Below are 16347 nucleotides of genomic sequence, written 5' to 3' on the forward strand. Positions count from 1 at the left end.
AGTCTCTATTTTTTGGTTGAAGAATCCAGTCTGAGTTTTCCCAGTTGTGACAAAAGGTGTAGAGCAGCCCTATGGACTCCACCTTCTGGGGTTCACTCGCTCGGGTGGGCTGCTCTGCTCAAGTGCAGATGTGACGTGCGACTTGCTTCTAATCAGTTGTCAGTGTTCAGTCGCTCAGTCATGTCCGACTCTTGTGACCACATGGGCTGAAGCACGCCAGGCTTCCCTGTCTCCTGGAGTTTGTTCAAACTTGTCCATTGAATCGGGGATGCCATCTAATCATCTCATCCTCTGTCACCCCCTTCTCCTCCTGCCTTAAATCTTTCCCAGCATCAGGGTCTTTTCCAATGAGGTGGCTCTTTGAATCAGGTAGCCAAAGTATTCTGATCAGTAGAATATAGCAAAAGTAAAGGAGTGTACATGGTTATGTATATGTGATTATTTTGTATGAGTTAATACTTCACATTACTAGGAGATGGCCCCCCTCCACCATGGCTTTGAGGGATTAAACTGCCATGTTGCAAGCTGCCATTTGGAAAGGGCCATGTCACCAGGAGCTGCAGGTGGCCTCTAGCTGACAACAAACTGAGGCTCTAAGCCTAGCATCCCATAAGAAACTAGATTCTGTCAAAAACTGTGTAAGTTGGAAGTGGTCTCCTCCTGAGCTGAGCCATAGGCAAGACACCTTAACTGTGGTTTCGTCAAGTCCTAAAGCAGAGGACCCAGTTGATCTGTGCCTGGACCTCTGCCCCACAAAACTGAGAGAAAATTAACACATACTGTTTAAAGCCACTATGTTTATGGTCCTATTGTTATATAACAATAGATAACAAATATTTTTATGATTGGACCTTTCAAATTAGCTGCTTTTGGTATCAGCATTTTCTGTATTGTTTGTCCACTTCCTATTTCCTTGACTTATGTTCTTATCTTTATTATTCACATTTTTCTATCTCAGGTTGAATTTGCTTTTTCATTTCTTAGATTTTTAAGACAGACCCTTTACTCATCGATTATCAACTTTTAATCTCTTCTGCAGCAGTTAAAGCTATAATTTCCCTCTAAGTCATTGCTTTTAGAGCTGCAGCCCACAAATGTCGGTGTATTGTGTTCTCATTTCCATTTGGTACAAAATGCTTTCTAATCTCTCATGTGGTTTTCTTCTTTGACCTATGGGTTATTTAGAAGTATGTTAATTTCCTAAGATCTAAGAAAATTTCCAGGTTTTAGAATTCCCCTTTTTTCCTCTTGGGGATCACATTTCCGTGCTGCTTCTCGTCCATGTTGAAGAACCGCTGTGTCCTATATTTTACTTGGTTTTCTCCTTGCTAAGGTGGGAGAGCAGATGCAGTTCCTGTTACTCCATGTGACTAGACTTGGAGTGATCTGCTTGGGTTTAACGCTGCTGTCCTGCTGTTTGTTTTCTGTTTGTCCCCGCAGCTCTGTTCACCTTTGCCTCTTTCCCTTCCTTTGCTGGTTGTTGGTTTACATTTATTTGGCCTTGCCAGGTCTTAGTTGTGGCACGTGGGATCTTTAGTTCTGGCATGTGAACTCAGTTGCAGCATGCCACATCTAGTTCCCTGACCAGGGATCAAACCTGGGCCCCCGACATTGGGAGCATGGCAACTTAGCCCCTGGACCACCAGGAAGTCCCCCTTCCTTCCTTTGGACTGAGGATTTGTCTTTTGGCTTTAGCCTTCCATTTTGATCACTTTTGGCCTATTAGCTACTTCTGTGTGTGTGTGTGTGTGTGTGTGTGTGTGTGTGTGTGTGTAATTGCCCTAGAGTTTGTACTTTGGATTTTTAACTTATCCAAGTTAAAGATCCAGTCTATCTTTAAAGTAGTAACTAATACTTTGTGAATAATATAAGACCCTTGCAACAGTATACTCCCACTTCATCCTTCGTGCTGTGGCCGTCCTTCATTTCACTTCTGTGAAGGTTCTAGACCCCACAATACAGTGTTATTTTTTTTCTTTAAAAGTCAGTTACCTTTAAAAAAATGTTTTAAATTTCTTTTCAAACCAAACGGCTTTTCACTGACACTGAGTTGATTTACAATGTTCTGTTAGTTTCAGGTGTACAGAAAAGTCCATTATCTTTGAAGGAAATAAAAATGAGAGAAAATCTGTTTTATATTAGTCCACATATTTGCCCATTTGTCATTTCTGGTATTCTTCATTGTCAGGTAAATCATATTTACACATCTTTCTCCTTCAGCCTGAAATACTTTCTTTAAATTTTTTTGTAGGGCAGGGCACGCTGGCAATGAATTTTCTCATGTTTTGTTTGTCAGAAAATACCTTTATTTTTCTTTCTTTTTTAAAGAAAGAAATTTATTGCTAAAAGTGCTAACCAATTATACATGTAATAGATGAATCAGTGTTGTTCTGTAGGTCTCCAAGTCTATATTAACATCCTTTTTAATTTTTTTTTCCCCTCCAAGCTGCAGCTGAGCTCATCCAATGAATTTTTCATTTCAGACATTGTATTTTCAGCTCTAGAAGTTATATTGGTTCTCTTTTTATATCTTCTATTTCTCTCCTCATTACATTTATTTTTCCTTTAAGATCTTGAACACTTTTATCATAGCTGTTTTCAAGTTTTGTCAGCTGATTGGATTATCTTTGTCATTTCTTGATCTATTTCACTGATGTTTTTTCTTGGTTATGGGGCACATTTTCCTTTGGGTTCCCCAGAAACAGAGCCTAAGTCTGTATTAGAAGTAGATGCTGTGATTTCATGAGGTAAGGAAGCAGAATGTGGCCTCAGGGAAAGTGTGTTCTTGGCCTGATCCACAGGGAAGACTCTAGGGCATAAATTGCACCGCAAGTTGGCTTTCCTGGAGGAAGGGAGTTCCTCATTTCAGCTGGCCATTGATTGTAGGCTGCTCAACATCCAGACTAATAGCTCCTATCAGCTCAGGGCTGTTCTCAGGAGAAGGGGCGGTCGGGAGCTGCCCATGTTCACAGAAGGTGCACAACCAGCAAAGGGCATCTGGATGGAGTCCTGCATGGGCTTCATGGAAGCATCTTTCTCTGTCTCAGAGTCTTCTAAGCAGGGGTCCTCTCTGCCTGACAACGAGTGCAACCTGGGATGTTGGGGTGGGGTTCACTTCCCTAGCAGCAACCCTCAGCCAGTAAGAAAACACCCATCTCCTGTCACTCAGACAGACCAGTTGGGATGGCATTCTGTGTAAGCCTGGAGGTTCCGGTGGAACTGAGCCCCTGCTGCCTATGGCAGAGAACATCCTTAAGTTGCCTTCATGCTTTCCTTTCTCCTCCATCCTGTCTCTTGAAATCCTCTCCCAAATGCATGGTCTAGTTCAGGCACTGCCTTCTTGGGAATCCAGATGAAAACGCCTGGGGCCGAGGTTCTGGATGGAACCCTAAGGGTAACAGAGACCTGTTGGGCCTTTCAAGGTGACTTGATTACATTTTCACTTTAGAACAGTCCCAGGGGCGGTGAGAAGCAGAGAGTGTCACAGTGGGCTATGGGAGAGGGGGTCATCTGGGAGGAAGCTGAGGGAGAGAGACAAGACTTGTGGCTGGTTGGAGAGTCTGTACCCCAAAGCGCTGGCAGCCTGGAGCCCCCGGCCTGGGGCAGGAGGGACCCTAGGGAGGGGCTGGTTTGGGGGCAGCAGGCAGATCCAGTTTACCCAGTGTCCTCCTTCTCTGAAGAAGCAGTGCTGACAAGGAATGTCCAGAACTGGCAAGTCTGTAGCGATAGAGAGTAGGGCTGGTGGGAGTAGAGATGGAGTCTGGAAGGATTAGGAGTTAGGGGAGGATAGACCAAGGCTTTCTTTTTGGGGTGATAAAATGGTCTAAAATGGACAGTGGAAATGTGTGTACGACTTTGTGAATATGCTAAAGACCATTGAGTTGTACGCCTTAAATGGCTGAATTGTAGGGTATGTGAATTCTATCACAATCAAACTGTTATTTTTTTTAAAAAACAGTGAGTGCAGAGTTGTGCAAGGGACGTAGTGTTGGCAGAGGGAGGGAACCTTGCTGACTCACGGACGGTGGGCTGGGCCTCAGATGTTCTTTTACTCACCCACCTTGTTTACCAGTGGGGTACAGGGAGAGGGTGAGGCAAGGGCTTATACCTAGGTCTCCGGACTCTCTGGTGGCGCGTTGCCCCCCGCCCCACCCCTGGCCATCTCCAGTCACTTGGCCTGCATCTGGCTGCTCCATCCACTGCAGCGTACCCTTAGGCCAGTGGCCTTCTGAGAGGTGGGTGACAAATTGGATGAATGACCTTTCTGCTTTCTGCCCCCTCCCTGCTTCGCCTGGCCTGGTGAGTCTGACTGCCGCCCCAAGGGTCTCCTTGCTGCCAAGGATGCGGCCTGGGAGGACCCAGCTTGGGTGGAGGGAGAAGATGTTTGGTTCTCTGAGCAAGAAGGACCGGGAAATTGAGTCTGACACCTGGCAAGGCCCACTGCCCGGGCAGCACGCAGGGGAGCCTGGCCGGCACCCCGACTAGGCTCTTCCAGGCCAGCACCTCGCCAGGGTCCTGGCAGAAGCCAGAAGTGGGCGCGCCGGGGGGTGGAGGGGGTGTGGGAGCAGACAGCCTGCGGGTGATGGAAAAGCTGGAACATTGGTCATGGCGGGCCTGCAGCATTCGTGTGTTGATGTCAACAATAGAGGAGGAATTTGTGACCTTTTGCCAAAGATGCTGGACTTCCAGTAGCCGCCCTGGAGCCCATGCTTGGACCACTCCTGGAATCTTCTTGCTGTCATTGTTCTACCCTCGTTGCCAGCAAGACCCCAACCCCCTGCCTCAGACACCTCCATCAGCCATCCCACCCCTGGCAGCTCCCTCCAGGCCAGAAGCCTACCTAGCCCTGGTACCCAGCGGGGCCCTCTCCCTGCTCAGTGTCCTTCTCAGCAGACCCTCTCCTGGGCTCTGTCTCCCCACCTTGCTGGCCCCAGGGGCTCAGATCTGCTCTTCATCCACCCAGTAGAGCCTTTGTTCTCCTGCCTGACTGTGGCCAGGGCCTTGCATCCTTCCTAAAACAGGAGGGCCTATCCCCAGGCCACCTCCCGACTGTCTGGCACCCCAGGCTCTAGGCCTCTCACTGAGTTGGAAGCCCCTACCCTGTCAGCTGCCTGACTCATGGTTGATGCTCCACTCACATTAGCTAATGCTTGGGAGGCAGCTGGGTCCCCTTCCTGCCCGTGATGTTATCTGGAGCGAGATGCTCATCGGTGGCACTGACTGGCCAGAGGGGCTTCTCTGACTGAAAGTCACGGCTGGAGGAGTGTCGATGCTTGGTGGAGAGGGTTCTGAGTCAAGAGCTGCTCCCAGCCATTCTCTGGCCGTTAGTCTCAGTGTTATTGTGGCCTCTAGTTTCACTAGCTGCAGCAGCAGCCCCATCACCACCACCATCGCTGCCACCAGCATCGCCATCATTTCCATCATGTCCTCCATCGTCACCTCCAGCCTGTCTACCACGTGCACCATCACTGTCACCCCAGACCGTCCCCACCAGCGCCACCAGCTACCATCACCACCGCCATTGTCACTGCTGCTGTCTCCATCATCCCTGTAATTTCCTCCACCCTCACCCCCACCCTCACCTCCATCCTCACCTCCATCTTCACCTCCATCTTTACCTCCATCCTCACCTCCATCTTCACCTTCACCTTCATCTCTATCCTAACCTCCATCTTTGCCTCCATCCTCACCTCCACCAACTCTACCACCTCTACCATCACCACCACTGCCACCCACCCAGCTCCCAGGTTGAGCCCCTAATATCACTAGATATTTCTTAACAACCAGTCCTTTATCTGCTTGGAGAGTTGACTCTGGATGTGGCATGTAGCCAGAATTGCAGGTCCCCGCTGCCTCTTGGCTCACGTCTATCCATGAGTTGGGACTCTTACTTTGCATGGTATTAGTGGCCCAGTGTTGGAGTGACTGGTTTAGAGTTTACACAGGCAATGCCTGACCATCTGGGGGCAGCTTCCAGTCAGGAGTCAAGGGGCCAAGGAGCTTGTCCTCACATATAACCTCAAAGAGGGCAGGAGATAGGGTAGGGGAAGAACCCAAAGTAGAAGTCAGCCAGAGTGCCACGGACTCAGTGCGGCCTCCAAAAGTTACCACTTCTCTCTGGGTGCCCCCTCTTCCAAGAAGAAACCTCCATTTCTCCACGGAGAGCTCCTGACAGGTGCAAAGCACGTCTGCAGCCCCCACTCCCCTGAGGGTGTGCTGCTCGGCAGGGTAGCCCATCAGCCGGCCAGGTGCGTTTCCGGCTTCCACCTCTTACCAGCTCTGGGATCTTGAGGAAGTCACTCATTCTTTCTGCAAACCTTCCATTTCCTCATCTATAAACAGGGGGTACCTCTTAAGCCTGCAATGAGGATTAACTGACATCATCCATCGATAGCACTTAGCTCAGATTGTTAGTGGTGCCCCAGGCCTGCACTTTGCAGAGGGGGACACAGAGCTGGCTGGTCGGTTGTGGGGACGGGGTGGGGATCGGCAGGGAGAATTGCTGAGGTCATCCGCTCAGGAGTGACAGAGCAAGGGTTGGGAGCCAGGCCATGAGCCTTCTGGTTTCTTTTCTGAGTTCCTGTTGACTTGGGAGCTTGCGAGGGGCACACAGAGACGCTGAGGCCTGGCTCCTGCCCTGGAGCCCATGGCCTGGGCCAAGGAAGGGAAAGGACTGGGCCCCTGGCAGCAGAGTTGGGCTGAGAAGGAGTGTGCTGTTCCAGGCCTGCCTGTGGGGGCTCAGCATGACATTCTGGGGGGACTCAGGGCAAGGAGCCCAGAAAGGCTGGGTAGGGCGGGTCCTTGGGAGCCATGGGGGCTTAGGTCACCAGAGAGGAGAAAGGTGGCATTACAGTTAAGGGAAACTGAGCAAATGTTGGAGACTAGTGGGGGCATGGCATGTGTGAGTCCAAAAAGGTGGATGCCTGGCCAGTGGGTATAGAGGATCCTGGGTCCTGAAAGCTGAATGCTAAATGGTCCTTGGAAGTCATCACTGTACCCACCTGGTTCAAAGGAGAAGCAAAGGGACTTCCCCGGCAGTCCAGTGGTTAAGACTCTGCATTTCCACTGCAGAGGCCACAGGTTCTATCCCTTATCTGGGAACTGAGATCCTGCATGCCTTGAGGCAAAAAGCCAAAAGCAAACAAGCAAAAACAAGCAAAAAGCAAGGACAAAGGAGAGACTAAGCCAGAGGAGGGCCAGGCAAGGGTGGAACCAGGGCTGTCCCTGGACTCCCTCCTTCCCCCTGCCCTGGGCTGGAGGAGTCGTTCTGACCATCAGCACAGCTGCCCAACATCATGACGTCTGGTGGCCCAGTGCTGGCTGCAGTCCTGGACTTCTTTCCTGTCCTGTCCTCCTTGTTCTGGTACCAGGGTCCTGTCTAGTACCAGTCTCCAGGGGGAGACTTCAGGAGACCAGCCAAGAGAGGGACCCAACCCAATGTTAGAATTTCTTGCCACCAAGCTGTCAGGAGAGTTTTCGTCCTATTCACGATCTTTCTGGGAGCGGTCACTGCCTGTCCATTGTCAACAAGAGTTGCCCTTCAGAGAGTCCAGCTAGAGCCCGGGTATCACGTCAAATTAAGACCCTCATGTCATTGTAGGGAAACTGAGGCTCAGAGAAGTCAAGTCACCAGCCCAAGTTGCTTTACTAGAATAGGACTGGGGCTGGACACAAGGGCCGTCCGATGGCCCCCTTGCAAGACTCCCTCCTCCATGTACTTGACCAGAGCCTCTGGGGGTCTGGGATGAGCTGGATGGTGATTCAGGGAGGAGTGGAAAACAAGATGAGCAGCTGTGGCCGCAGCCAGCTGCCTGCGGGCCAGGGCGCCCTGCCACCCATGGTCCAGCCCACTCTCTGCCAGGGCCTGTTGCCTGCTGCATTGCAGGCGGCCGGAACGCCCAAGCTCCTGGGGCTGCCACCCTCTCCCCTCGTGGCCCTGGCACAGCATCCCACACCAGTGGGCCTGGATACCCAGACCACCATCTGCCAGCGAGCACCAGTCTGCCGCCCAGCATGGCCAGCCCCAGGGTCTGCTGGTGGATAGACAGCCCTGCTGAATGGGGGGCACCAGGCCTCTGGGTCTGCCTCTGGCCATGGTTGGGCTCCTGGACACCCAGGTAAAGGACTGCCCCTCTGCCCACCACCCATCTAGGGCAAGCTATCTGGGGTGGGAGGTGAGGAGTGACTGGGCATTTTAGGAGGGAATTTCCAGGGTAGACGACCCATTTGAGACCCAGACACTGAACTGTCTGCCCCTGGAGGGCCCCAGGTGGCTGCCCATCAGCTGCCTTCCCCCGCCCCTCCTCTGTAGGTCCTGTCTCAGTGGGTGAACCTGCCAGCCCTTCACTCACCAGCAGTGTCCTGGCAGCCCTCTAATGACAGCCACATGGTCGTTGCTCCAGGACAGACTTCTCCATCCCTTATGCAATCGTTCACCAGCCTTTGCCAGAGGCCTGCCCCCTACCCCCAGGCCTGCCAGCCTGCCCCATCAACAGTCAGGGTGGGCTTGTAAAAGAGGCACATGGGGGCCATGTCACCCTGAGCCTTACATCTTCCCTGGCTCCCTGGTGACTGCAGAGAAAGTTCCAGCTCCTTAGCCAATTGTCAAGGCCCCTGGTGTCCCAAGGCATCCATGCTCTCCAGGCCCCAGTTTCCCTCCTAGCTAAACGTCTCTGGTCCCTGGAAAGTCTGGGCTGCTTGACAGCACCTCTAGTCCCAGGCCTCGAAAGTTCTTCCCACAAGATTTGCTTTAACTACAGCCCCTTCATGAAGCATTCCTGCTGATTCCTTTGGCCTGGGGGAATTGGCATGGTGTACCCATGTGCACCACTACGCTCAGCGGCTCTGATTTGAGTCTCAGCCTGCCTTTCCCACTATAATAAAAGCTCCTAGAGGCAGTAATAAATCCTGTTTCCTTCTCTCTGCGGCCTCAGCGCTCAGCACAGGGTCTGCCCCAGAGAGAGGGCATGCAGGAAGTACGTTCATCCATCCATCCATCCATCCATCCATTCCCTACACTTGAGGTGTTCTTGGAATATTGCACAACTTTCTCAAGCAGGACAGCCAAGGGCAACCATGCTCAAAACCACAGGGTTTGGAGGCAGCTGACCGGAATGACCTGAGAGGCGAGGGGAGGTGCAGGTAACTGGTGTCTAAGGGGGGAGGCCCGGCCTCTGGCCCAGCGAGACCTGTTTTGCAGTAGCCTGATGCGTGGGACAGCTTGGGTTTAATTTTTTTTAATTGGAATATAGTTGCTTTGCAATATTGTATTAGTTTCCACTATACAATAAAGTGAATCAGCTATATGTATATGTATATATATCTTAATTTAAAATTTTTAAAATTTTCCTTTGGCTGTGCTGGGTCTTCATAGCTGCACGCAGGCTTTCTCTGGTTGCAGAGAGCATGGGCTGCTCTTCGTTGCAGCGTGCGGGCTCCTCGTTGCGGTGGCTTCTCTTGTTGCGGAGCAGAGGCTCTTAAAGCGCAGGCTCAGTAGTTACTCTGCAGCACGTGGGATTTCCCGGATAAGGGATGGAACTCGTGTTCCCCACATTGACAGGTGAATTCTTAGCCATTGGACTACTAGGGAAGCCCCCACCCTGCCCCACCTTTTCATTTTAAGCTCTCCTACTTCCTAGCTGAGTCTCATGGGGCAGTTGATAACCTGCTCTGAGCCTACAATGATATTTTCCCTTGGTGTTTCATAGGCAATGGGGTGGTGGTGGTATTCAGTCGCTGTGTCATGTACGACTCTTTGTGACCCATGGACTACAGCACACCAGGCTTCTCTCCCTCACTATCTCCCTGAGTTTGCTCAAACTCCTGTCCATTGAGTCAGTGATGCCATCCAACCATCTCGTCCTCTGTCGCCCCCTTCTCCTCCTGCCCTCAATTGTGGGTGCTTGGTAGATGGTTGCTCTCCACTCCTTCCTTCTTTGGGGAGCCTTTTGTTGGTGTGAGACACCTGGAACCTCTTCTTGAAGAATCGGGGAGTTGGGATGCCTCAGCCCTGTAGAAGCCAGTCTGAGGTGGCCCTGTGGGAGGTGAGCATGGCAGAATGGTCCCAGAGGTCTCTGCCTTGGGAGAAGGGGCCTCCCGAGTCACGGGTACATGGGTGCCCACCTGCCCTTCTTGCCCATACACTGCCATGGCCTCTGGCCTCTGCACTGCTCGGCAGGGCTGGTACTGGGTGCACCCAGCATTGGCCCCACAGTGGCTGGCAGGGCCAAACCGTCATTAGGCCTGGCCCCGTGCCTGGCATCCCTCTGGCATTGCTTGGGCACTGGCTTCCTGCAGACGGATGCTGGCGTGTGCCCTGTGCTGACAGGCCCTCCCTGAGGCTGAAGGTGCCTGGGGCCAGGCCCCCACCCACTGACCCTCCCAGGGAAGGCCTGATGAATGAAGGCTAGTCAGAGAAGGGCCCCATCTACCCTCAGGTCACAGCAACTGGGGCAGGGCGACACCTTCCTCCCCTGACGGGGGGCTTTTCAGAGCAGGGCCTTGCCCACCACCCTCCTCAGACTGGGCTTTCTGAGCCAGGGCTACGTCTCCCCCTTCAGACTGACTTACGTTTTAGGGTGAGTCCGTGTCTCCTCTCTTGCACCAGCTTCACGGGCAGAGGCATGACTCTTGCTCAGACAGAGAGGGTGGTTGCAAGAACATTCTAGAAGGACCTGGTGGTAGGGGAAGCATGGTGAATCCAAGGCCCAGTGAGTGGTCCCATGGGTGCTGGGTGTCAAGTGGTAGAGGAGGGAAAACAACGGATGAAAGATGGTGGGCCCGTGGCTCCCTAAGGCTGGGCTTTTTCCTGAAGGTGGAGAGGCGCCGGGGAGGAAGCAGGAGGGTCAGGCGGGTGAGTCCCACAGATCCTGGCTGCCATGTGGACCACAGGAGATAAGCCTGGGTGCCGAGGGGTGGTGGGTGGGTGGGAGAGCGTGAGGAGGGGGCCTTTTGGGAAGGAGGAATCGATGGGCTTGCTGGCGGGGGGACGATGGGGACGTCAGGCCCAGGCCCCTGAGCCCAGCTTGGGCAGTGGAGGAAGGTCCATAGCAGGGGGGCAAGGGCCTGGAGGCGCGCAGGTGGCCGTGCCCAGAGCACAGCCCTGGGGGGAGTTCGAGTTCAAGGAGCCGGGCAGCAGGTGGAGGTGCCGTGCCCATGAGAAGGCCAGGGAGAGGGAGAGGTTTCGGGGCTGGGCAGGAGCACGCAGAGAGGAGGCAGGGACGAGAAAGCCCCTCCGGCAACACCTGTGTCCTCTGCTGGAGGAGGGGTAGCACGTTCTGCCTGGAATGTGGGGGTCCCAAGGCAGCTGGTGCTCAGGGGGGCTCTGTGGGTTCCCTGACATCCCACTGCCCTGGCCTGAGGCCACCCGCCTCTGCCTCCAGCCCTCCCACTCCACACTGAGCCCTCGCAGGCCTTTGGAATTTTCCAGGTGGAAATTCACCTCAGAGGCCCTCTGGCCCCACATAAGACAACCCATCTCGTCTCTGGTCCCACCACCCCTGAACCCCAGCTGTCCTGTGGGCTCCAGGACGGGGGCTCCCCAGGATCACCGGGCCCTCCTCCCCGGGGGTGTGGCCGAGGAAGGAGACGGGCCCCCTGGTGACCCGCGTGTACTTCTCCCCTTTCCCCACCAGTTCCAGACACATTTGCGATTTATCTCTCTGTGTGTTGTTTATTGTGTGCAGGCCAGGCCTCCCAGCCAACTCGGAGCTGGACCGGCCAAGCCGTGGCCCGAGACGGCCATCCCAGCCAAGCCCGGAGCAGCCCCCCGCCCGCGCCCTCTCCGCCGCCCCTGAGCCAAGCAGGCCCTGAGCTCTGGCCCGGCCTGTCGCTCTTTATGGAACCCCGGGGCCTGTCTCCCCGATTGTCTGCCCGTGTTTACAGCCTCGCTGTATTTGCCTCATTTCACTCTGGGTGACGCCCCAGTCTGGACAGGGCCTGCATGCCATCCTGCTGAGACCTCTCTCGTCGCCCGGGCCCTGGGCCCCTGGGCTCCTCGTCTGTCATTTCACTGGATTTCACCCGCCGGCAACCGGCTTGCTGGGAGGGCTTGTCACCCACAGGAGACTGAGCGAGTGGCCCTGGGTGAGCAGGGCAGGAGGCATGCATGTGTGGGATGCGTGTGTGTGTGTGTGTGTTGCGGGCCTGGGGAAGGCGCGGACACAGACCCAAGCACACACACACACCCTGCCTGAGCTCATCAACTGTTGCCCCATCTCTGCTGCGGCGACACGGCCTGGAGAGCTAAGGCCGGGGATGCTGACAGACCTCCTTGCCCATTCTCTCCTTCACTGGCCAAGTCACTCACCTGTCTGGGTCTTGGTTTTTCCTTTTGGGTAGAAGGAAGGCTGTATTCATGCTGCAACTACTGAAGCCCACGCGCCCCAGAGCCCACGCTCCTCATCAAGAGAAGACACGGCCATGGAGAAGCTGGAGCGCCACGCCTGGAGAGCGGCCCCGCCCGCTGCGCCTGGAGAAAGCTCGCACAGAGCCACGAAGACCAGCACGGCCACAGATTGATAAAGAAACAGTAAAAAAAGAAGGGGAGGCTCCGTTGACCCCAGCCTTGCAGCCTGCCTTTGGGTGTCTAGAAGGGCTGTGCTGGCCTCTGGCTACAGTCCTACGGCCTGTCTGTCCCTCTGCCCCTCTCTCCCTTGGCTACTGTTGTTAATCTTTGAGGCTCTTCCCAGGAAAACACACCTGGTAAAATTCAGTAAGTCCCCTGAAGTACCCCCCTCAACTCTCCGGTGAAAAACCTTCTCTATGAGACGGGACAGAAAACCCCCCGGAGGCCTAGAGTTTTCCATCCCAGATGCAATAAAGGTGGTAATCACTGCGATGTCCCAGACCTGTCTCCTCTGTCCTTTAAGAAGCAAAATAAGGGAGCAGGTCTCAGACACCCTGAGGCCGGTGCAGCAGATCACCTGAGCTCATACCTTGACGCTGTATGATAACAAAGGTTGGTGCCCCTAACTGTAGAAACTAGGGGAGTGCTCACGTAGCTGTGTGATCCTGGGTTGAGGTCCCCTGCCAGCCCCCTGGCTAGAGTGACCCGGGGAGACTGTGGCCAGAGGCCTGCAGCTCTCTGGACCAGGGAGTGGACTCGAGGGCAGTATGTGGCCAGGCGGCAGGGCCGCGTGGTGTGCAGGATGGCCGAGCGTTATTGATCTTGCTGGTTCCTTAGCGGGTGCTGACAGCTGGGCGGCGCTGTGTAACACTTCCCAGGCACCCCCTTGTCCCTTAGGACTGGAGCTTTAGAGACAGCGGTGGTCAGGGGACCACGGCCTGGGGCTCCCAAGGGCAGGCTGGGGAGGTCTGTAAAGTTCTTGCAGAGATCAGTTCCCCAGGCCATCTGCCTGGGATGCCTGCCAGCCATAGTGCTGGATTCCCAGGGTCTCCCTTCCTCGGAACCATAGCTATGTTCCTGTGGCCCCCGGGGCTCCTCTGTCACTGGAGACTGGAGACCAGCCCAAGCCCTCTGGGGCTGAATGAGGAACTGCAGCTGTGGTGGTTATAGCTGAGGCAGGGGGCTCAGGGGTGCCCTGGAAAGGACAGAGAGGTTACTCCGAGGGTGAGGAGTCCCTAAGGGGGCTGGGGTCTTCTGAGTCTTTTGACCTAGGTAAAGAACCCCCCTGCCAATTGCTGGAGACACAAGAGAGGCAGGTTTGATCCCTGGGTTGGGAAGATGCCCTGGAGAAGGGAATAGTGACCCACTCCAGTATTCTTGCCTATAGAATTCCATGGACAAAGGAGCCTGACAGTCTACAGTCCATGGGGTCGCAAACAGTCAGACGCAACTGAGCTGCCATTCTATTTCTATTCTATTCAGGCTAAAGGCTGCTGAAAATTTACACAACAAATCTTTTACAAACCATGTCCACTAACCTGAGTGGGCAGGGTGCTCCCCTGGGAGCCCTCAGAGCCTTCAGTGACCAGGCCTGGGCAATCTCTGTTCCCATCACCCACCCCGGGCTGCCTCAGACCCTAAGACCCTTCCGCTTGTCTCACACCCATCATGGGATGCCTGAGGAATTGACACAGCATCTTTCTGGATGGTGAGGGAAGGTACAGGGAGGATCAGAGGCTTCCCAGCGGGCCCCTTGTGCCCAAAAATGGTCCAGTCCCCCAAGATCCAGGCTGCGGGGAGGCATGGTCCTGGAGAGTCAAGCTCCTTGACCGTCGCTGTGGCCAGCCCTCGCGCTTGGGAAAGGCTGTTGTGCACTTGTGTGAACGCTCTTATACTCAAAGCCTCAGGGTCTGTCTAGAGACTCCATAGACAGACGCACCCTGTGACTCTGAGGCAGGCCATGCGGCTCCATCTGGGAGTCCACAGTCCGGGCCAAGGATGGGCTCGCGGCCCACCCACCCATACACACACACAGGCCAGCATCCCTGATCGCCCGCCTTTTGGAGAACAGAGGATTGGGGTTTGAAGGTCTTGGGAGAGCCCATAAAAGAGCCAATAAATGCATTTATGTTCCTCCAAATGACAGAAAGAGGCAGCATTCACGCATCTTAAATCATGGCCATGAGGACCGTGCGATTAATTTCCATTTATCATCCTTCCTGTGCTCTAGAAACATCCACGTCTCAGACTAGCCCCCGCCCCCACAAGCCTCATAAATCTGTTTTGCTGGTTCCACTCAAGCTGCCTGGGAAAAGGCCCCATGTGCCGCGTCTGCTCCTCCGTCCAAGTGTTCAACGCCTTCGAGATTTTATGGTTTCACGTTATTGACTTGGCTTCCCAGGTCTCCTGGGGCAGGCAGCTGTTTGAGAGCGCAGCAAGAGGCTTGGGGTGACCTCAGGCTCACCCCCTCGCCTGGCCAGAGCAGGGAGGACCATGCAACAGGCCTGTAGCTGCCCAGGGGCCCTGCGGCCTCATGCAGGAACTCCTGGGGGACCCTGATTGGGGCTGCCCCCTGTGCCCTGACTTGGGCCCCACACCCCACTCTATCCTGAGGCCCATTTATCCTCACCTTCCCCTACCTGCGTTGCCAAACCCTCAGCTTCTGCTTCCTCTCCTCTCTCCCTCCCCAGCCAAGCTCCTCCATCCCCAGGGATGCTCTCAAGGGAACAGACCTGAGGCTGGTGCATCCTAGAAGCAACACGTCCAGGTGCAGGTAACATTTTGTGAGGGTAATGCCCAGGGTGGTTCCCTCCACAGCCGCTCCGGGCCTCCTCTGTGCCACCGGGGATGCAGATGAAGGCCGGACTGATTTTCAGCAGCTGTGTCCTAGAGAAGTGGCGAGTGTGCTCAGTGGCTTCAGTCATGTCTGACTCTTTGTCACCCCGTGGACTGTACTATGTTATAATAATCATTATAATTAATAATTATGTTGGTTTCTGCCGTAAGAGGCTGAGTTTAAGTGGAGGAGTAACATGGTAAGGTTTGAATTTTGGCAAAACCATCCTTCAACGAGGGGAGTCAATTGGAAGAAGAGTCAGACTGGTAGAGGTCACCCTACTTCATACCATATACAGAAATTAAGTCAAAATGGATCATAGACCTACTAGTAAGAACAAAAACTATGAAACCTCTAGAAGAAAACACAGGGGAAATTTTTTAAATTACCTTGGACTTGGAAAACATTTCTGAAATGCAATACAAAAAGTATAAACAATAAAAGGAGGAATAAGTTGCAATAAATAAAATGCAGAAGATTAGCTCTTCTATCATTTTTTTTTTAATTATTTGTTTTTGGCTGTGCTGGGTCTTCGTTGCTGCTTGGCTTTTCTCTAGCTGTGGCAAACAATGTGTGGGCTTCACGTTGTGGCAGCTTCTCTTGTGGACACAGGCTCTAAAGCGCAGGCTCAATAGTTGTGGTGCATGAGCTTTGCTGCACGTGGGATCTTTCTGGACCAGGGATCGAACCCCAGCCTCCTGCACTGGCAGGCGGATTCTGTACAACTGAGCCACCAGGGGAACCCTGAGATATGCTTAGGAAAGTTTTACAGGCGAGGCGCAGACTGGAGTTTTTGTAAAGCACATAGCCAACAAAGGATATACGCAGAAAATTTACAACTAAGTAGTAAGGTAAATATCCAGCTTAAAAAACGGGCCTGGGACTTCCCTGGCAGTCCAGTGGGTTCCGACTCTGTGCTTCCAATGCAGGGGGAGTGAGTTTGATCCCTGGTTGGGGAACTAGAATCCCAATGCCATGCGAAGCAGACCAAAAAAAAAAAAAAAGACAGGCCAAAACTGGAACCCTGGTGGGGCTGTAAAATGGAATGACCACTTTGGAAAACAGAGTGGTAGTTCCTTAAAATGCTAACCATCCATGTACCTCATGACCCAGCTGTTCCCCTCCTAGGAATTTTCCAAGAGAAATGAAAGAATCTATCCACACA

This window comes from Budorcas taxicolor, chromosome 2 (genome assembly GCF_023091745.1).
Source record: "Budorcas taxicolor isolate Tak-1 chromosome 2, Takin1.1, whole genome shotgun sequence".
Lineage (NCBI taxonomy): Eukaryota > Metazoa > Chordata > Mammalia > Artiodactyla > Bovidae > Budorcas > Budorcas taxicolor.